This window comes from Cetorhinus maximus, chromosome 9 (assembly GCF_964194155.1).
Source record: "Cetorhinus maximus chromosome 9, sCetMax3.hap1.1, whole genome shotgun sequence".
In the NCBI taxonomy this organism is placed as follows: Eukaryota; Metazoa; Chordata; class Chondrichthyes; order Lamniformes; family Cetorhinidae; genus Cetorhinus; species Cetorhinus maximus.
The window spans coordinates 110,385,461-110,404,925 of NC_135887.1; the positions used below are offsets into that span (position 1 = coordinate 110,385,461).

The following is a 19,465-nucleotide window of genomic DNA, read 5'->3' on the forward strand; positions in this document are numbered from 1 at the left end:
ATACCCTGCTGTTGGTTAGAAAACAGCTTTCAATCAGCCATTTATGCTGAGTACTGACATCCTAAAAGACTTCAGAGATAAATACTGTATGGGGGTCATGTAACCTGCATTAAATGCAAGTGCAACCACAGGGATTAAATTGTGAGATGATATACCTACCTGCATCAAAGGAATAAGCTTGAAAAGGGATATAAAAACAGAAAATTCTGGAAAAACTCAGCAGGTCTGACAGCATCTGATTGATTTTATTTCAGATTTCCAGCATTTGCAGTATTTTGTTTTTAAGCTTGAAAAGGGGTTGGAGAGGGCATGCTGGGATTTGCTCTGAAAATATACGAACATACAAACATACAAAATAGAAGCAGAAGTAGGCCATTCGGCTCCTCGAGCCTGCTCCGCCATTCATTAGGATCATGGCTGATCTGTTTGTGTTTTGAATTCCACATTCCCATCTACCCCTGATAAACTTTGATTCCTTTGCCTAACAAGAATCTATCTACCTCCGCTGTAAAAATATTCTATGACCCCGCCTCCACCGCCTCCTGAGGCAGAGTTCCAAAGTCACACAACCCTCAGATAAAAAATTTCTCCTCATCTCTGTCTAAAAAGGCAACCCCTAATTTTAAAACAGCTTTTATTTTCCACAATAACCTTTGATGTGGCACCTTATCAAATATCCAAATGTTAACGACAATATGAAGAGAAAGAAAATTAACATCTAATGTTTCAAAGGTATTTTTTATGCATTTATAAACTTCTAACTAAGAATGATAAATGGCAGTGATTCAATGTCAGGCATTCAGATAGTAATAGCTTAAGGCAGGAGCCCATCTACCTCCAGTGTTTCCTTGGTGCAGCTCTATTAACCGTCAAATTCCTTTTGTTGACCAGAACCTGTCTAATTCCTTCTAGAAACCTATTAATGTTTCTTGTGCCACTATCTGGATCACTTAATAAACCACATCATCAAAGAACAAGCAGTTTAACAGCAGGGTGAAGGGAAATAAACAATACTAAAATTAGCCCTGGACCATCTGGACAGTGAAGCCTGAGCTTGGAGGTAGTTAAAATATATTCTTTGGCGTTGATCGAAGGAGGGCAGGGGAGTTCTTCCAGTGAACTGACCAGCATTCTTCCCTCAATCATCATCATACAAAACAATTAACTGGTCATTCATCTCATTTGCTGTTTGTGGGACCTTACATTCAGAGGGGCATATATAGCTCAAGAAGAGGGCATTCTGCCCATCGATTCAACGCCAACTCTCTGTAGAGCAAATGAGTCATTCCCATTCCCCTGCTTTATCCCTGTAGCCCTGCAATTTTATTTCCTTCAAGTCTGCATCCAACTTCCTTTTAAAATCATCGATTGTCTTCGATTCCACCACTTTCATGGGCACAGAGTTCCAGGTAATTACCACTCGCTGCATAAAATAATTCTTCCTTGCATCCCCGTCACCCCTTGTCCACTTTATTCAAGCCTGTCACAAGCTTGTACACCTCTATTAAATCTCCTCTCAATCTCCTTTACTCAGAGGAGAACAACTCCAGCTTCTCCAATCTAACCTCACAGCTAAAATCCACCAATCCTGGAACCATTCTGGTAAAGCTCCTCTGCGATCTCTCAAGGACCCTCACACCCTTTGTAAAATGTGCCAAGAAGAACTTGACACAATGTTCTAGTTGTGGCTCAACCAGAGCTTTCCAAAAGGGTCGGCATAATTCCCCTGCTTTTGTACTGAGTACCTCTGTTTAGGAAGCCCAAGATCCCATATGTTTTGCTAACCACACTCTCAATATGTCCTGCCACCTTCAAAGATTTATGCACATCCGATCCCAGGTCCCTTTGGGCACAATCGTCCCAGATTTGCACTAAGTACGGTAGAGGTAGGGTGAGATCCTGCAGTGGCAATGCAAGAGGGGAAGAGGGCACCTCGATGTCCCTCTAGGTGCTCCTTCCCCTCAAGGAGTCAGGCCGGGGCCCACAGAGGGAGGAGTCCCCTTTGCCTCTGAGCCCCTCAACCTCATCTTCTGTCACCGCAGAGGTGGCAGCTGGCCAACGTGTGAATCTGGAGAGAGACGTGTGTGTGTGGCAGGGCCTTTTGGAGCCTGGTGCAGGCACTCTCCCCAGCACGAGGATCCTTCCCGTATCACGCTCATCTCACTGTCCTGAGCATTTTCAATGCTGCCTGCTAAGGTTCGCTTTCAGTTGTCCATCTGAACTGAACCGCATCTCCACTCACCCAATGATCACACTCCCATGCAGTGCCTGGTCTTGCCCACCATGACTCTCGTTTCACTTTCAATTTAGCAAGCATGGTCTTGATTCGGCTTTTCATGTGCTCCTCTGTCTTTTCCCCTCCCCCAGTCACCCATTTCCTTTCCCACATCACCGTTGACCCCCTGGCATCACCTTCCACCTCCCCTCGGTGACCTACCAGCCACAACCCTTTTCCTTCAGGGATGTCCAGGCGAACGTGCACGTTCCCTTCCTTCCCGAAAATCCTACTCTCATCCACATTAACTTCCCCGATCTCCTCCTTCCTACCCCCAGGGTCCGTGTCTGCCTCCGAGTCCCCACCAACCACCCTTGCTGTCCCTTCTGCCGCTACCGTCGAACCCTCACCCTCCCACCCTACCACCTCACTCTGCCCTTGGCCCTTCTTATCATTTCTTCGTTCCACGCCCTCAGTTTGATCCCCAGGAGGCAGTCATGGACTCATCAGAGCCCTTCCTTGCATGTCCACCTGGACTTCCCCCCCACCCCAGAACCCCTTCCCCCACTTGGAACTCCTTCCCCCGACCCGGATTGCACCCCTGCTTAGTGTTTTCCCCTTCCTGACTCCCTAAGAAACCCTTAGTTCTTCTGCCACCCTTAGTGCTTCCCTCCTCCTGACTGCTTCCTCCCGTCTTACTCCTTCCTCCCGCCTTACTCCTTCCCATTTCCTGACTCCTTCAGACACCCTTACTTCTTCCTTCAGTCTTAATCCCTCCCCTCTCCGCACTCCTTCCACATCCCCCCCGGACTCCCTTCCCTCTCCGCACTCCTTCCGCAACCCCCTAGACTCTCTTCCCTTTCTGCACTCTTTCCCCCCTCCGAACTCCCTCCCTTACAATTTCCACCCACCTTACACCTACCTCCCCAGTTACCGCCTTCTACCCTGTTACCCCCTCCTCCCCCTGTACTCCTTTCCCCCTCCCAACCTCCACCCCAAAACCTTCATCCCCCGCCCCTCCGCAACCTTACCCCATTCCAACTGACACCTCTTCCTCTCTCAGTCGATCCTAGACCTTCCTCTCCCACCCCCCGGTACATATTCATCTCCACCCACTCAACCATCATCTGTTGTGAGCAGACCCTCAATGTTGACATTCCAGCTTCCGAAGGTTGCTTTGCAGTAGAGCCATGTCCATGAGAATCCACCCAGCATGCCATGGATGTTGCTCCAGAGTGGCGTTGCTGTCGGGCACCAGCATCTCCTGCTCCTCGGATGTCCGCGATATGAGCAAGGCCCTGGTGGTAAGTCCCAACTTCTGCACGTCACACTTGTCAAGATGCGTTCTGCATCGGCATGCAATCACGCTGACATGGGCGGACGATCCAGCGGGGCAGGGGGGTGGGGGATGATTCCGGTGGGCTGGCTTTATAATGATATGTAGACGTATTAAATGAGATTCCCGACGTCTGATGGCAGGGAATGTGGCCCACCATCAACATGCTGAGCAGACGATAGCAAACTTCTTTCACAACGTCGTGAAACCGATTTTGGCCTTCTCACAACATTGCCCGCTCATGTCGCCAAAAATTCCGCCCTTTTTCCCTGAACACTATTTAGAACTGTGTCATTAAGGCTACATTACCCCTCCCTATTCTTTCTGTCAAAATGCACCACTTCACATTTCTCTGTATTAAATTCCATCTGCCACTTGTCTGCCCATTCTGCTAGCCTGTATCCTGTTAAAGTCGATTTGCATCATCCTCCCTCCAAGTTTGACTTTTATCTAAGACATACATATAAAAAGAAATCAGTGGTCCTAGCACTGATCCTTGGGGAACACCACTGTGTACAATCCTCCAGTCTGAAAATTTACCATGACTTGCAGCTTTCTGTTCTTCTACTCCATGAGCTGCAACTTTGTTAACCAGCCTTTTATGCGGTACTATGGGGATATCCTTTCTTTAAATATTGTACACAATATCTACTGTATTCCCTTAATCAACCTTCTCTGTTACTTCATCAAAAATGAGTCAAGCACAATCTGCCTTTTACAAATCCGTGCTGGCTCTTCTTAAATAGCACAAACCATTCCAAGTGCCTGTTGATCTTTTTTTCTCTGATTATTGTTTCTAAAACATTAACTACCGCTGATGTTAAACTAACTGGTTTGTAGTTAATAAGATTGTCCTTGTACTCTTTCTTGAATAAAGTTGTTAAATCTTCTGGCACCTCCACCATATCAAGGGAAGATCTGAAGATTATAGAAAACTCTTCCACTATTTCCACCCCATTTCCTTTAGCAACCTGGGATGGTTGCTCCCCCCCTGCACTTAGCTGGAAAAGCGTGTGTATCACCTACTGTCAATGGCTGTTAACTTGAACCTAACAATAGCATTTAGAAATGGTGGCAGGAAGTGGCATCGAGATTTGAGGAGCAGAGAGTGGGAAAAATATCCGGTAGAAATTGCCAAGCAGATGCGGCAGAGAATGTGTGGAGCAGGGAAAGCAGCATGAAACTGGGAGGTTAGACATTCAAATTAAGAAAAAACATCCAAGAGATTTTTATTGAAAATCACGTAAAGAAAGCATAGAACTGGGCTTTGGGCAGTTTTCACACTAGGATGAACGACCTCTCACTATTAAGATACCCCTATTACATGGAAATGTCCAAAATTAGTTCCATTACAACAAATAGTGGGGCAGGATTTCAAACCTGGAGCTGCTTGATCCTGCCAACCTGCATGACAGACAGACATATAAAACTTTCTCCTCTGATGCTGTGTCCTGATCTAAAAAATGCAGTTCTCAACCCATCAATGATGATGTCATTGCTGAACATAAACGATTTGACCTCTGTTGAATTGATGGAAAGAAATCTTTGTCAGAAAGACTGTTGTTTTCTGGCATTTCGGATGTGAAGGTTTGGCCATCCATGGAGTGCAGCTTCACAATGCGCCATTGCGCTTGGTATCAGTATATGATGGGAGTTTCATTGCATGAGCGTTGCTCAAGCTGCAGTTATTAATGCAGATGTGATGGCCCCAATAATTACAGGGGAGGCGTGGGGAATGCTGGAAATACAGAGTGAGGTCAGCCTGCTGGATTTAATGGCAGGATCTCACTATGATTTTTCTTCTGTTTCCCACATGGCAGCTGGTCAAATTGACAGATTGAGCCAGATGTTGGGCAGGAAAAGTTGTGAATGGAGGCCACAGTCAAACATCCTTAGGCAATCCGGAGAAGGGAAGACTAGAGATTGGAACATGGGGTGAGGAGGTAGATATTGGCTGCGATTTTAAGAAGTCACAATCAACAGTGAGGAAGCAGAAGGGAGCACTCCTGTTCATCCTGGCCCACAAGGTGTGCTGTAAAGAGGCATTTACCTCTTTCAGCTGGCAGCTTCCTCCTCCCTTTCGCTGTTAGTATTTGCGAGTTCTGGCAACAGTTAAATTCAAAGCAGGCTCCCAATTGCACTGCAGAAGCCCAACTTAAATATGGTAATGAAATGTCCCACAATGGAATACTGACACATCATAAATCCTGCTGCTGTAAAAATGTGATTGGGTGTGTACGCAATGTGTTATGAGAGCCAGACTCACCTTGGGGTCCCAGCAGACCTCAGGGTTTCTGCGCATGCACAGACCAGGAGCGGGCCACAAATGCGCAGTTCTGCATTTTTAAGTTCTTTGGGCCCAGCGGACCTGTGCATAAAGGAAAACTGCAGGAAACCACAGGTCATGTGACAGGGAGCAGAGCATCATTGCAGTCAAGCATTCCAGGCAAGGGACAGGGTGAGGTCCCAAAAGAAGTGTCCCAGACAGGGCACAGGGACAAGAAGGGGTCCCAAATAATTTTTTTTTAAAAACAGCAGAGAAATAGGCTCCAAGCAGGATAAGGGGTGCAGTTACAGACTTTAAGTGAAGATGGTTCAGGAGAACCCCTGGCAATCAAAGAAGGCAGCAGAAGGTTGGTGACTCCATACTCCCTTGAAGCAGCATTGTTCTGCTTGGCCCGGCTGAAGATCTGAAATTGTGCTTGTGATTTGATGCTCAAGTGCAGATTTGGTAATCCAGGGGAACAGAATCTTGGGAGACAAGATTGAAACCCTGCGAGATGGGCCATTGTTGAGGCCATCTGAGATGGAGCAACTTTTGGAAAGAATTCCAAGGCAAGATCTTCGAAGGTGAAGACGAGAACCCCTCCTGAGAGAGATAGAGTTTCAACGAGATTGGTTGACTCAGTGATTACTGACGTCTGGGTGGGTTATTGAGAAATCTGTGGACTCTGTCTTGGTTGCATGTGCCATTTATTGTGAAGTGTGGTGTGCTCGACCATAGTTTGCCTGTTAAGTCACACGTACTTCATATTAATCCTGAATGTTAGAGTATAAGCTAGATATTGTAAATTGTTTTATCTTTCTGGCCTTGTATAGTAAAGTTTATTTTCATTTCTTCAAAATCTATAGAATCTTATGGCCTTATTCTCTTAGTAAGTGTCTTGAATCTCAAACTTAGTCTGCTTTAAACAAAACGTTATTGGTCCCTAACCTGATCTTACAAAAATTTGGGGGTCTGGTCAAGGATCATAACAAATGGGATGAAGTTACATTCCCGGTTATTCACAATTTAATCCCCCTCCTCCGTCCAATGCCCTCACACTTAGCTGTGGCAGGGCAGGATTGATTTTGGGTGGGGGGCAAAGGTGGTAATATCAAGGCCATTCTGTCAGACAGCACTGGTGGTCACTCAAAGTAATTGATGATAGAAATTTTCTAAGAATTTACTGTAGTCATTTACCAGGGAAGTATAAGTACAGTAGCTATTGTAATTCATTGCTTTTATCAAAAAATGCCCTAACTTACTCTGTAGGACACCAGCATACTTAATGCATTCATCTGGAATTCCTCTCTACTGCATTATAGCAGAGACATTAACTCAGGTAGTTAAACAAGTTAACACTCCACTAAAGAGGCAAGAGGTGGAATTTCAGAAACCTGTTCTGAGTTTTCATATGTTAGTGCCCATGGCATAAACTCAGAGCAAACTCGAACTATATTGTTAACACGTTTATGTTCCAGTGAAGGCTATAGAACTCTCTGGATGCAGCTGTGGAATTGTTTTATACAAGTCCATATGTGACATAAAAACCCATAAATAATCTATCTTTCTGTTTTCTAAAAGACCATTAAATGGCGGTGCTGCTCTCTTCCAAACAAAACCTCAGCAGACTTCCTGGAAGAACGAAACATGGATTATTGAGGTCACTACACAATCAAGGCACTGTAGAGAAGTAATATGATGTAAGCCAATTTTGTCAAAGATTCGATCTATAACTGCATGGATACTTTGCTCCACAAGTGAGGCTCATCATAACTCACAAGCAATGAAGCTGCAAGTGAGTTATGGCCATCCCCAGGAGGGATGTATTCCATTTCTCATCAATGCTGCAACAAATTCTATTTACAAGGATAGATATTGGTCATGATGAATCACGAGCAAGCTCTGGTGTTTCAGTGAGAAATTACTGGCTTGCAGTTGGAGGCCAGAAGCTCTGCTTGTGTTTTGCAGATTCCCCAAGTGGACAAGAATTACAAATCCATAATCGTAGGCGGTTGCTAACACTGATTTTGGCTCAGCTCCAAGCAATGTCTTTACATATTATACAAACAGTGAAGGACAGGAATAATCAGCCAGTCTATCAATCCTGTCCTATATACATTTATGTTAACCACAGGCCATGGAGAGAGAGGATATTTATTTAGTATTTCACACAACTGGATGATCTTCCCTGGTATTATTCAAAGGGTAGGTTCCAGGTGGGATTCCCACAGCTAAGATGGATTCTACCAGTGCTGAAGAGGGAAAGAAGTGGATTTTGCAGCAGGGATGCCACTGCAGCACCAAAAGACAGAGTTATGGACCTTAAAAGGGGAAGGAAAGCCCTTAAATAAGACAGAAGCTGCAGCAGGTAAGCACACGAGAACAGGATTAATAGGCAAAGATTAATAGGTAATTAATATGGAGCTGGAGGTAATATATTAGCATGGATAGAGGATTGGTTAACAGATAGGAACCAGAGAGCGGGCATAAATGGGATTTTTTCAAGTTGGCAGGTAATGAAGTGACGTACCACAAGGGTCAGTGCTGGGGCCTCAGCTATTTACAATCAATATTAATGACTTAGGTGAAGAGACAGAGTAATGTATTTAAGTTTGCTAATGATACAAAGTTGCGTAGAAAGGTAAGCTGTGGGGAGGACACAGAGAGGCTGCAAAGAGATATAGACAGGTTAAGTGGGTGGGCAACAAGATGGCAGATGGGTTATAATGTAGGGAAGTGTGAAGTTATTCACTTTGGTCGAAAGAATTGGAGAGCTGAATATTTTTTAAAAGGTGAGAAATTTGTATGATGTTCAAAGAGACTTGGGTGTGCTTGTACAAGGAATACAAAAAGTTAGCATACAGGTAAATCAAGAAATTAGGAAGGCAAGTGGCATGTTGGCCTTTATTGCGAGGGGATTGGAGTACAGGAATAAAGAAGTCTTGCTGGAGTTGTACAGGGTTTTGGTGAGACCACATTTGGAGTAGTGTGTGCAGTTTCAGTCTCCACAAGAAAAGATATACTTGCATTAGAGGCGGTACAGCAAAGCTTCACTAAATTAGTCCCTGGGATGAGGGAGTTGTCCTATTGTGAGAGGCTGAACAAATTGGGTCTATTTTCTCTGAAGTTTAGAGTGAGAGGTGATCTCATTGAAACATATAAGATTCTGAAGGGGTTTGACAGGGTAGATGCTGAGAGATTCTTTCTGCTGGTCAGGGAGTCTAAAACAAGGGGGCACAGTCTCAGGATAAAGGGGCCGATCATTTAGGACTGAGATTAGGGAAATTAGTTCATCTGAAGGGGGGCAAACTTTTGGAATTCTCTGTCCCACAGAGTTGTGGATGCTCTGTCGTTGAATACATTTAAGGCTGGGATAGAGAGATTTCTGGTCTCTCAGGCTATTAAGGGAAATTGGGAACAGGCAGGGATGTGCAGTTGATGCCTAAGATCAGCCAAGATCGTATTGAATGCCGGAGCAACCCTGAAGGGCCATATGGTCTATACTCGCTTTTATTACTTGTGAAGAACAGGATGCTTTGAGGCCCTCTTCCTCCATTTAAATCCATCAGGACCATTATCATTGCTGGCTAGGGCTAACACCACCTTCACCAGGCTGCCTTTGGGAGCAATGCTAACAATGATGATGCAGGAGGGTGGGTGGGGATATGGGATGGAAGGCCAGGCCCCACCCTCCACCAACACTTACATTCAGCAGATGGGAAATAGCCAGCCAGTAGCTGTGCAGGAGTGGGGGGGTAACTCAGGTCAGGACGGCGAGGGGACTCCATTGTCCTGTCCATTCTCAGTAATAGAGCTGATCACACAAGCAGGAGAACAAAATGTGCAAGGATTCGTGATGGCAGAACTATTTCCCTTCTCCATTACACATTTCTCTTAGTGGGGGAGAACTTTTTTTTAATTCATTCATTCGCAGGATGTTGGCTTCGTTGGCAAGTATAGCTTGATTGCCCATCTCTAATTTCTCTTGATGGTGAGCTGCCTACTTGAACCTGCAGTTCATGTGGTGTAGGTACACACACAGTGCTGTGAAGGAGGAAGTTCCAGGTTTTTGACCAGCGACAGTGAAGAAATGGTAAAATATTTCCAAGTAAGAATGGCTGTGTAGCTTGGAGGGGAACTTGCAGATGGTGGTGTTCCTGTGCATCTGCTGCCCTTTTAATTCTAGGTGCAGGAGGTCGCGAGTTTGGAAGGTGCTGTCGAAGATAAAATCCCTCCAAATTCTGGCGATGCTTTGTGTACTTAGATTTACTGGGTTTGGACTGCGCAGAATCTGAGTTTATTGGGAGATTTTTAAGCTATTTATAATGGTAGATAGTATTCACAGAACTGCTGAAAGTCACAGATAACCCGTAGAATGTTGTTGATCTAATCACAGTGATGCTTATTCTCCAAGATACCTGCTGACAACAGATACGTCATAAAGACACACTGATAATATTATGATTTTCTAAATCTCCTGCTACTACTTCCTTACTAATGGATTCCAGCATTTTCCTAATGCTGATGTCTGGCTAACTGGCCTATCGTTTCCTGCTTTATGTCTCTCTCCTTTCTTGAATGAGGGTGTTACATTTGCAGTTTTCCAATTCACTGGGACCTTTCCTAAATCCAGGTATTTTTGGAAGATTACAACCAATACAGCCACTTCTTTTAAGATCCTAGGATGTAGGCCATCAGGTACAGGGATTTACCACCCTTTAGTGCCATTAGTTTTCCTAGTACTTTCTCTCTAATGATCGTGATTGTTTTAAGTTACTCCCTCCCTTTTGCTCCATGATTTTCTCCTATTATCAGGATGCTTTTTGTGTCTTCAAATGCAAAGACAAGATACAAAATACTTGTTCAAAGCCTCTGCCATTTCCTTGCCTCCCATTAATTCCCCAGTCTCATCTTTTAAGGGACCAACAGTGTAGCTACTGTTAGGGGGCCTATAAAATACTCCCATCAGTAACTACTTTTTCTCGCTATTTCTTACTGTGAACATCCAACGTTTACTTTAGCTACACTCTTTTTTATAAACTTGTCGAAGCTGTTATTGACTGTTTTTATACTTCCTGCTAGTTTACTCTCATATTCTAATTTCCCCCTCCATTTTTTTTTGTCATCCTTTGCTAGTTTCTAAATGTTCTCAAACCTCTGGCCTACCACTACTCTTCATAGCACTGAGTGCATTTTCTTTCAATTTGATAACATCCTTAACTTCCTTAGTTAACCACAGATGGTTCATCCTTTTTGTAGAGTCTTTCTTTCTCAATTTTGTTGAAAATTAAGAAATATCTCCTTAAATGTCTGTCACTGCATATCTACTGCCTTAACTTTTAACCCATTTTTCCAGTTTACTTTAGCCAAATCGGTCTTCATACCTTTGATTGTCTTTATTCAAGTTTAAGACACTAGTTTCAGACCAAAGTTCCTACCCTCAAAATGAATGCGAAATTCTATCATGTTACAATCACTGTTACACAGATGATCTTTTACTATATCATTAATTAATCCTATCTCATTACACATTACCAGGTCTAAAATTGCCTATTCCCTAGATTGGCATTGTTCTAAGAAACTGTCCCAAAAACACACTATGTACTTTTCCTTAAGGCCACCTTTTCCGATCTGATTTATCCAAACTGTATAAAGACTAAAATCGCCCATGATTATTTCAGTACCTTTCCTTAAAAAACATTATTTCTTGATTTATACTCTATCCCACAGTGTAGCCACTGTTAGGGAGCCTATAAACTACTCCCACCAGTAACTACTTTTTCTTGCTATTTCTTACAGTGAACATCTAAGTGCTGGAAAAATCTGTATTTTCTTTTGTGCAACATCCCTTTAAGCTCAGGGTGAACTGGGGAGCATTCTGAAATAGGGTTAATTGGTTTCTTGATTATGACAACATTAGGTTCCAAGAAATGCTCATGCGACCTAGGTTGCCACGAGGATGAGCAGCTAAGAAGCAAAGAGTAAATAGAAAGCTAATTGCTGTGGGGTTGGGTCAGCCTGTGTTTTTTTGTTGGCAGTGCAGAACACACTGATAATTCAAGTAAAGAGGAAACAAGCAAGGTTCTCCCTGAATGGAACAGTTTTCTGTTTGGCAGTCTTTGACCAGATCCTGGTGTTGAAGCGGGTCTCTGAAAATAGAGCAGAGACTGTGTTACTGTGTGTTATACAGTTGAAAAGAGCAGAGAGCCAAAGACAGGTAGGGCAAGTGATTGTGGATTGGACAAGACCCATTGCTGCTGTTTCAGTGGTGCCAAAGTCCAACAGACCATTTAAGGAGATCAGAGAAGAGAGTCTCTGGGGATTGTGTGCCATAAGGACTGTCGTGGCCAGGGAGAGAGAGAGTTTGCAGTCATGCTGCTTGTCGGTGATAACCATATCTGGGGACTTCGGATGGAATAGAGCTGCTGGTGAATGCGGCTCAAGGGCTGAAACAATTGAGTGGGAAGTGAAAGATCTTGCATTGCAGAGACCAAGTTAGAAAGTCTATGATGCTACATTTTTTTTCCGTTCTTGGGATGCGGGCGTGGCTGGATAGGCCAGCATTTATTGCCAATTCCCGACTGCTGTTGAGGTGGTGGTGGTGAGCTGCCTTCTTAAACCACTGCAGCCCATGTGGTGTAGGTGCACCCACAAATGCTGTGAGGGAGGGAGGGAGTTAGAGGATTTTGACCCAGCCACGGTAAAGGAATGGCAGTATATTTCCAAGTCAGGATGTTGAGTGATTTGGAGGGGTATTTCTAGGTGGTGTTTTCCCATCTGTCTGCTGCCCTTGTCCTTCTAGATGGTAGTGATCAAGGGTTTGGAAGATGCTGCCTAAGGAGGCTTGGTGAATTCCTGCAGTGCATCTTGTAGATGGTACTTGCTGTTGCCACTGCGTCGGTGGTGGAGGGAGTGAATGTTTGTGGATGGAGTGCCAATCAAGTAGCTTGCTTTGTCCTGGATGCTGTCAAGCTTCTTGAGTGCTGTTGGAGCTGCACTCATCCAGGCCAGTGGAGAGCATTCCATCTGATTCCTTACTTGTGCTTTGTAGATGGTGGTCAGGCTTTGGGAAGTCAGGAAGTAAGTTACTTGCCGCAGGATTCCTAGCCTCTGATCTGCTATTGTAGGTACAGTATTTATGTGGCTAGCCCAGTTCAGTTTCTGGTCAACGGTCACCCCCAGGATGTGGGGAATTCAGCAATGATAATGGCATTGAATGTCAAGAGGAGATGGTGAGATTCTCTCTTGTTGGAGATGGTCATTGTCTGGCACTTGAGACATAAATATTACTTGCCACTGGTCAGTCCAAGCCTTGATATTGTCCAGGTCTTGCTGCATTTGGATGTGGACTGCTTCAGTATCTGAGGCGTCACAAACGGTGCTGAGCACTGTGCAATCATCAGCGAACATCCCCACTTCTGATTTATGATAGAAAGAAGGTCATTGATGAAGCGGCTGAAGATGGTTGGGTTTAGCACACTACCCTGAGCAACTCCTGCAGTGATGTCCTGGAACTGAGATGAGTGACCTCCAACAATTACAACCATCTTCCTTCGTACTAGGTATGACTCCAACCAGCAGAGAGTTTCCCCCCCAATTCCTATTCCCTTCCTTGATGCCACACTCGGTCAAATGCTGCCTTGATGTCAAGGGCAGTCACTCTCAACTCACCTTGGAAGTTTAGCTCTTTTGTCCATGCTTGAACCAAGGCTGTAATGAGGTCAGGAGATGAGTTACTCTTGGCAGAACCCAAGCTGAGCGTCAGTGAGCAGGTTATTGCTGAGCAAGTGTCGCTTGATAGCACTGTTGTTGATTCCTTCCATCACCTTACTGATGATCAGCGTAGGCTGATGGGGCGGTAATTGACAGGGTTAGATTTGTCCTGATTTTTGTGTACAGGATATACCTGGGTAATCTTCCATATTACCGAGTAGATGCCAGTGTTGTAGCTATACTGGAACAGCTTGGCTAGGGGCACAGCAAGTTCTGGAGCACGTCTTATTACTATTGCCGGAATATTGTCAGGGCCCATAGCCTTTGCAGCATCCCGTGCCTTCAACCGTTTCTTGATATCACGTGGAGTGAATCAAATTGACTGAAGAACAGCACCTGTGATGGTGGGGACCTCCGGAGGAGGCCAAGATGGGTCATCCACTTGGCATTTCTGGCTGAAGACTGTTGCAAATTCTTCAGCCTTATCTTTCGAACTTATGTGCTGGGCTTCTCCATCATTGAGGATGTTGTTTAATTGTCCACCACCATTCACAACTGGATGTGGCAGGACTGCAGAGCTTGGATCTGATCCGTTGGTTGTGGAATCACTTAGCTCTGTCCATCGCTTACTGCTTATGCTGTTTGGCACGCAACTAGTCCTGTGTTGAAGCTTCGCCAGGTTGACACTTCATTTTTAGATATGCCTGGTGCTGCTCCTGGCATGCCCTCCTGCACTCTTTATTGAACCAGGGTTGATCCCCTGCCTTGGTGGTACTGGTAGAGTGGGGATATGCCAGGCCACAAGGTTAAAGATTGTGGCTGAGTGCAATTCTGCAGGAAGTAATGCGGGTGCTTGTAACTACGTGAGGCATATTGACTATTTAAACTGAAACTTACCTTTTTATTTGAAGTAGCCTTTGCTTGTTAATTAACGTTTGAATTATATTGATTTTAGTTGGTTTGTTACTATCGTCAACCAAACCAATTCTACATAAGAATCAGAGAATGATTACAACACAGGAGGTCGTTATTCGACCCATCATGGGCATACATGTGCCCATAAAGGCCAGCTGTCTCCAACAACTTGATCTTCCAAGACACGATCATTTGTCAACACTGTATTGATAACACCTTCTTTTCCTTTCTTCCTATCCTTCTGAAATGTCAAATAACCTTGTCAAATATCCTTGAATATTCAGCTCCCAGCCTTGGTCACTTTGCAAACATGTCTCTGTAATGGCTATCATATCATATCTATTTATGCTTTCAATTTATCCATCTTGTTACGAATGCGTGCTTTCTGATAAAGAGCCTTTAATTCACCATTTTTACAATTTTTCCCTAAAATGTCCCTATTTGCTGGTGCATGCTTACGTTTGCATGCTTTGTACCTTCCTGGCACACTCTGGTTCTCATTACCCATATCATTACCCTACACTATTGCCTTGTCCTTTCTCGTTAACTTTCTAAATCTCTATGTTATGATATGGCAGGTGGTAATTGCTGGGCTGACCAAATCCCAAAGGGAAACTTGATCAAGCTATCACAATGATTTGCAATTTGTATTTTATGACAAGAAGGTATGTGCACTGAAATCAGAAGTAAAAATTCCACTACCACTTTTGGAGATTTTAAATATTAAATTAAAACACTTATTAACGAAAGAAAACTTAAACACACAAGATTACAGTTACACAGTTAAATGTAGACTTATAACATTTCCCAAAAGTTTTCTACCTAGCAGACTCCCAAGTAAATACCGTTTTCCAGACAACAGTTCAAATAGATTCTTAGTCTGTAAAACATCCAGTAGTATTACTGCAAGGCACCCACTGTTGCTATAAGGGAGATACTTCACAGGGTTTCCCTCTTCCTCTCACTCAACAATGGAAACACAACCTTGCTTTCTGGAACAAACAAGCACTTCTCTGGGGTGGCGAGAGACCGCTTTTTCACAAATCCGTCTTCATACAGCAAACCTTTCAAGATCTCACGTGGCCACTCCCCTCATACAGTTTTCAATCTTTCCTTAAATATATTTTCTACCCTTTTGATCTTTAAATCCATTGTTCTAAACTTTCTTTGGAAGTTACATTTCCCAGAGTATAAAAATCTTTCATAGTGTCATTATGGCCAGCACTCTTGGGAAAAATAAACTTAATAACTCCGCCTTATTTATTTACGATTTTGCCAGTTAAATCTGGTCATATCTCTTTGAAATTCAAACAGCTACCAATTCACTCCTCACTTATCTCAATGCAAATTCCCATTCATACTGTATCTACTGGGATCTCATCCTAGCTTGCCCACCTCCATTTCAAAATGGCTGCTTTTACACCTAACCCCTTTGATGATTTAAACCCTTGTAGTCTGACTGTCTTCAGTTTAATTAAATTAGTCATACACATAAAACACACACAAGCTTCAGTATCCCACAGTAATATTAGGAAAAATTATATTCTCTTCACACTCCCCTCACAATGACCTTCCCCTGCACGATTTAGTTTAAAGCCCTCTCTACTACTCAGTTCGCTAGGACACTGGTCCCTACATGAAATCAGTCCCAACAGAACAGCTTTCCCTTTCCTCAGTACTGGTGACAGTGTGCCATGAATTGAAACCCATTTCTCCCACACCAACCTTTGAGCTACACATTTTACTCTCTGATTTTATTTATACTATGCCAATTTGTTCTTGGCTTAGGTAGCAATGCAGAGGTTACCACCTTCTTCTTTTTAAATTTAGTCCCTCGCTACTCATTCTCTCTGAGCAGAACTTCCTTCTTAGTCCTACTTATGTCATTGGTACCCACATGGAGCACAACAACTGGCTTCTTCCCCTCCTACTCCAAGTTGATCTTCAGCCCTGAGAAGATGACTTCAACCTTGGCACCAGGCAGGCAACACAGCCTTCGGGACTCATGCTCTCAGCTACAGAGAACAGTATTTATTCCCCCTAACTATTGTGTCTCCTACTACTATTACATTTGTTTTTACTTCCCCAATTTGAATGGCCCCCAGTACCATGATGCTATGGTCAGTTTGCCCATGACCCCTGCAGTCCTTGCTCTCGCTCACATAGGATGCAAGAACCTCAAACCCGTAGGACAAGTGCAGGGGCTGAGGTTCCTCCAGTGCTACCTTCTGGATTTCCCTTTTGCCCCACTGCTGTCACTGTCAATAAAAATTCCCATCATCACATCTTGATCAGCACTCAAAATTTAAATGTTTCTATACAAGTAAGTTTGAACTCTGCATTGAAGCAGTCTCAGGCTACCTTAGCTTTATATGAGATTACATCAGTTAATTCCTTTCCAATGCCATCCATTGTTCTGCTGGCTCTGTGAGCTTCAATGGAGCTTCAGGATTTTATCATTTATTTGAACCCAGAGGAGACAAATATAACTATTCTTCTAATACCAGACATTCTGTGTGTGCTTCACCTTGAATGAATCCCATCAATCACGGCTGACATAGCACATTTCTCAACAGTGAGGAACCATGTTCATCACCATGTCAACACTGAATTACCAATCATTTTTATTTTCTAAGTTTCACTGAAGATGGTTGTCAGCACTGCCAGTACTACAGTTTGTACTCAATTGCGCTTCCTTGTTGTACTTCTTCTCCTCCACTACATGATGGAGAGTTAGAGACTGTGAAAGTAGAAAAAGAAGGAATCTTGGGCCTTTAGAAAAGAGAAGGCTGGGGGTAATAAAAGGGTTCAACTGGGTAGATGTAGATATTGTGGTTCAACTTGTGGGGGAGTCCAAAACTAAATCATAAATATAAACTAGTCAAAAATAAATCCAATGAGGAATTCAGGAGAAACATTTTTATCCAGAGAGTGGTTAGAATGTGTAATTCACTATCCTAAGGAGCAATTGAGGAAAATAGCATAATTCATTAAAGAGGAAGCTAGATTAATATATGAGGGTGAAAGGAATAAGTTATGCTGATAGGGTGAGATGAAGAGGGGTGGGAGCAGGCTCATGTTCTGCACGGACCTTTTGGGACCAATGTTCTGTTCCTGTGGTGTAATTCTAAATAAGGAGGAAGAGGAGGGAGAGATCTTATACCTGCGCTGGTTCAAGTCACAAACATCCTGCCGCTGATCCTGACTCATTGACTCTCACCCTCCTCAACTCTCTTCTGCTTTCATCTTCCTCGAACAGCTGTTGTCATCAGTCCAGCTCTATATCTCATTGCAGAAAATAAAGGATAATTTTTTTCAGGTGAGTGTGCCTGCTACTTCCCACCCAAACGTGGATTTGTGCAAAACTCGGTCAGTAGCATTGACCTTACAAAATTTATCCTTGCAACTCTTCCGGTGGCTTCTACTTCAGTATGCGGACAGTCACCTCTGCCATCCCCCAGGGCGTCAGCCTCTTCTTCATTTATATGCTCAGCCAAAGCAACAATCAGCTGGAAGCATCGGATCAGATTGAACACGCATGCCATTGATACCCACATCTCCCTCTTATCTCCTCAATCAGCCAAGTCTATTGCCACTCTCTAACTGGATTCAATTACATTTTCCTCCAGCAAAATGTCACAAAAAATATATTTTTTTAAAAGTTCATCAAGCCTCGAGGTACATTAATTCTTTGAGCCCAAGAAGTTGCCCACTGCACTGTCCTTCTGTCTTCTTTACTTTTCCCTGAGGAACAGCAGGGTCTGTGCCAACAGTGGGCATTCAGATGTGATTGAAGCATGAGGAAGCACTCCTGACATTTCAATTTCCTCTCACTGGCTTAAGGTTTATTGGTGGAACATTCACTCATTTCTCAACTCATACAAGGCTTTGAACACCAGAATCTACAACCTCCTTCATTCCTCCATCCAAGTACAGATCAGCAAAGTGAATGTGTGACTGCAAGATTGGAGTGGGAAGGAGGTGTTCCATTTCATGGGATGCTGGAACCAGTACTGGGATAGGAAGGAGCACCACCTGAACCAGACTAAAGTCTTAGCAGAAGGATAAATGGGAGTCTAGACAGGACTTTAAAACCAATGAAGGTGGCAGTGGGTCTAAATGAAAAATAAAACCACCTAAAGTTTAAAAAAAGAGGGTATAAGAGACAATTCCTCAATGACACACCATGGAGGCTCAGAGATGATGACGAATGGTCGCTTGGGTCAAGCACTGGAGGAGAAACAGTGCCCACAGACTGTTCACCCAGCAAGTAGTCAGTTACAGAGAGCAGAGCAGAGAGATGATCAAATTACTGAGAATATAAAGAAACTATAGAGATAAAGAGCCCAGTTAATCTCCCAATGGCTCAGTAAACCTATCCAAAGACAAGCTGGGTTGAGGTGGCTTGTTTTTTATTCAGAAATCTGAACACTTTACATAATTGCTTGTACTTTTTCCACATACTCCCCTGACTTTGATATTAACCACAGCTAAAAAGGAGCAAAAACAAGCACAACGTAACTAATTTACCTCTGCTCTGCACTTGGGAACTGCTTGCTTCCAGGTTCAAGTCAAGGACAATGAGACTGAATCAGATTCAAAACTAGGGTGAAGGTCAAGGTTAGATACCCCTCACCTTTGTTAGACTTTGGTGCTTATCTGGCTGTCTTTGCATTTCAGGTTTAAGTCATGGCAGTCGCTGGGGTGCAGGTCTGCCAAGAAATATATAGTGATGATCTGGGTTTTGTCAATTTCCAGCCAAATAATATTAACATTGGAGTAGGAGATCCAACACTATTCCACCTCCACAGAAAAACACTCCAACCTGCCCTCAATAAAATGAACCAGTAGAATGCACTGCCACAGAGGTCATCAGCTCTGTCAGCACTTACAGTTTCATCAATTATTTAATTATTTTTACTTCATTGTTTTAATATTCAGCTTATGGTAAAAGAGAAGAGGCAGAGAAGAATTATCTTCCACTTCTCGCCTGGTGAATTTGTCCCATTAAAACAATAGT

The 19,465-nt window shown here is 43.6% G+C and overlaps 1 protein-coding gene across 2 annotated transcripts in view; it reads right to left on the reverse strand.

The window, feature by feature from the left end:
• The window catches only part of lrrc56 (leucine rich repeat containing 56), a 138,849-nt gene that overhangs the window by 73,968 nt on the left and 45,416 nt on the right, over positions 1 to 19,465 (reverse strand). The gene's annotated exons all lie outside the window — the stretch shown is intronic.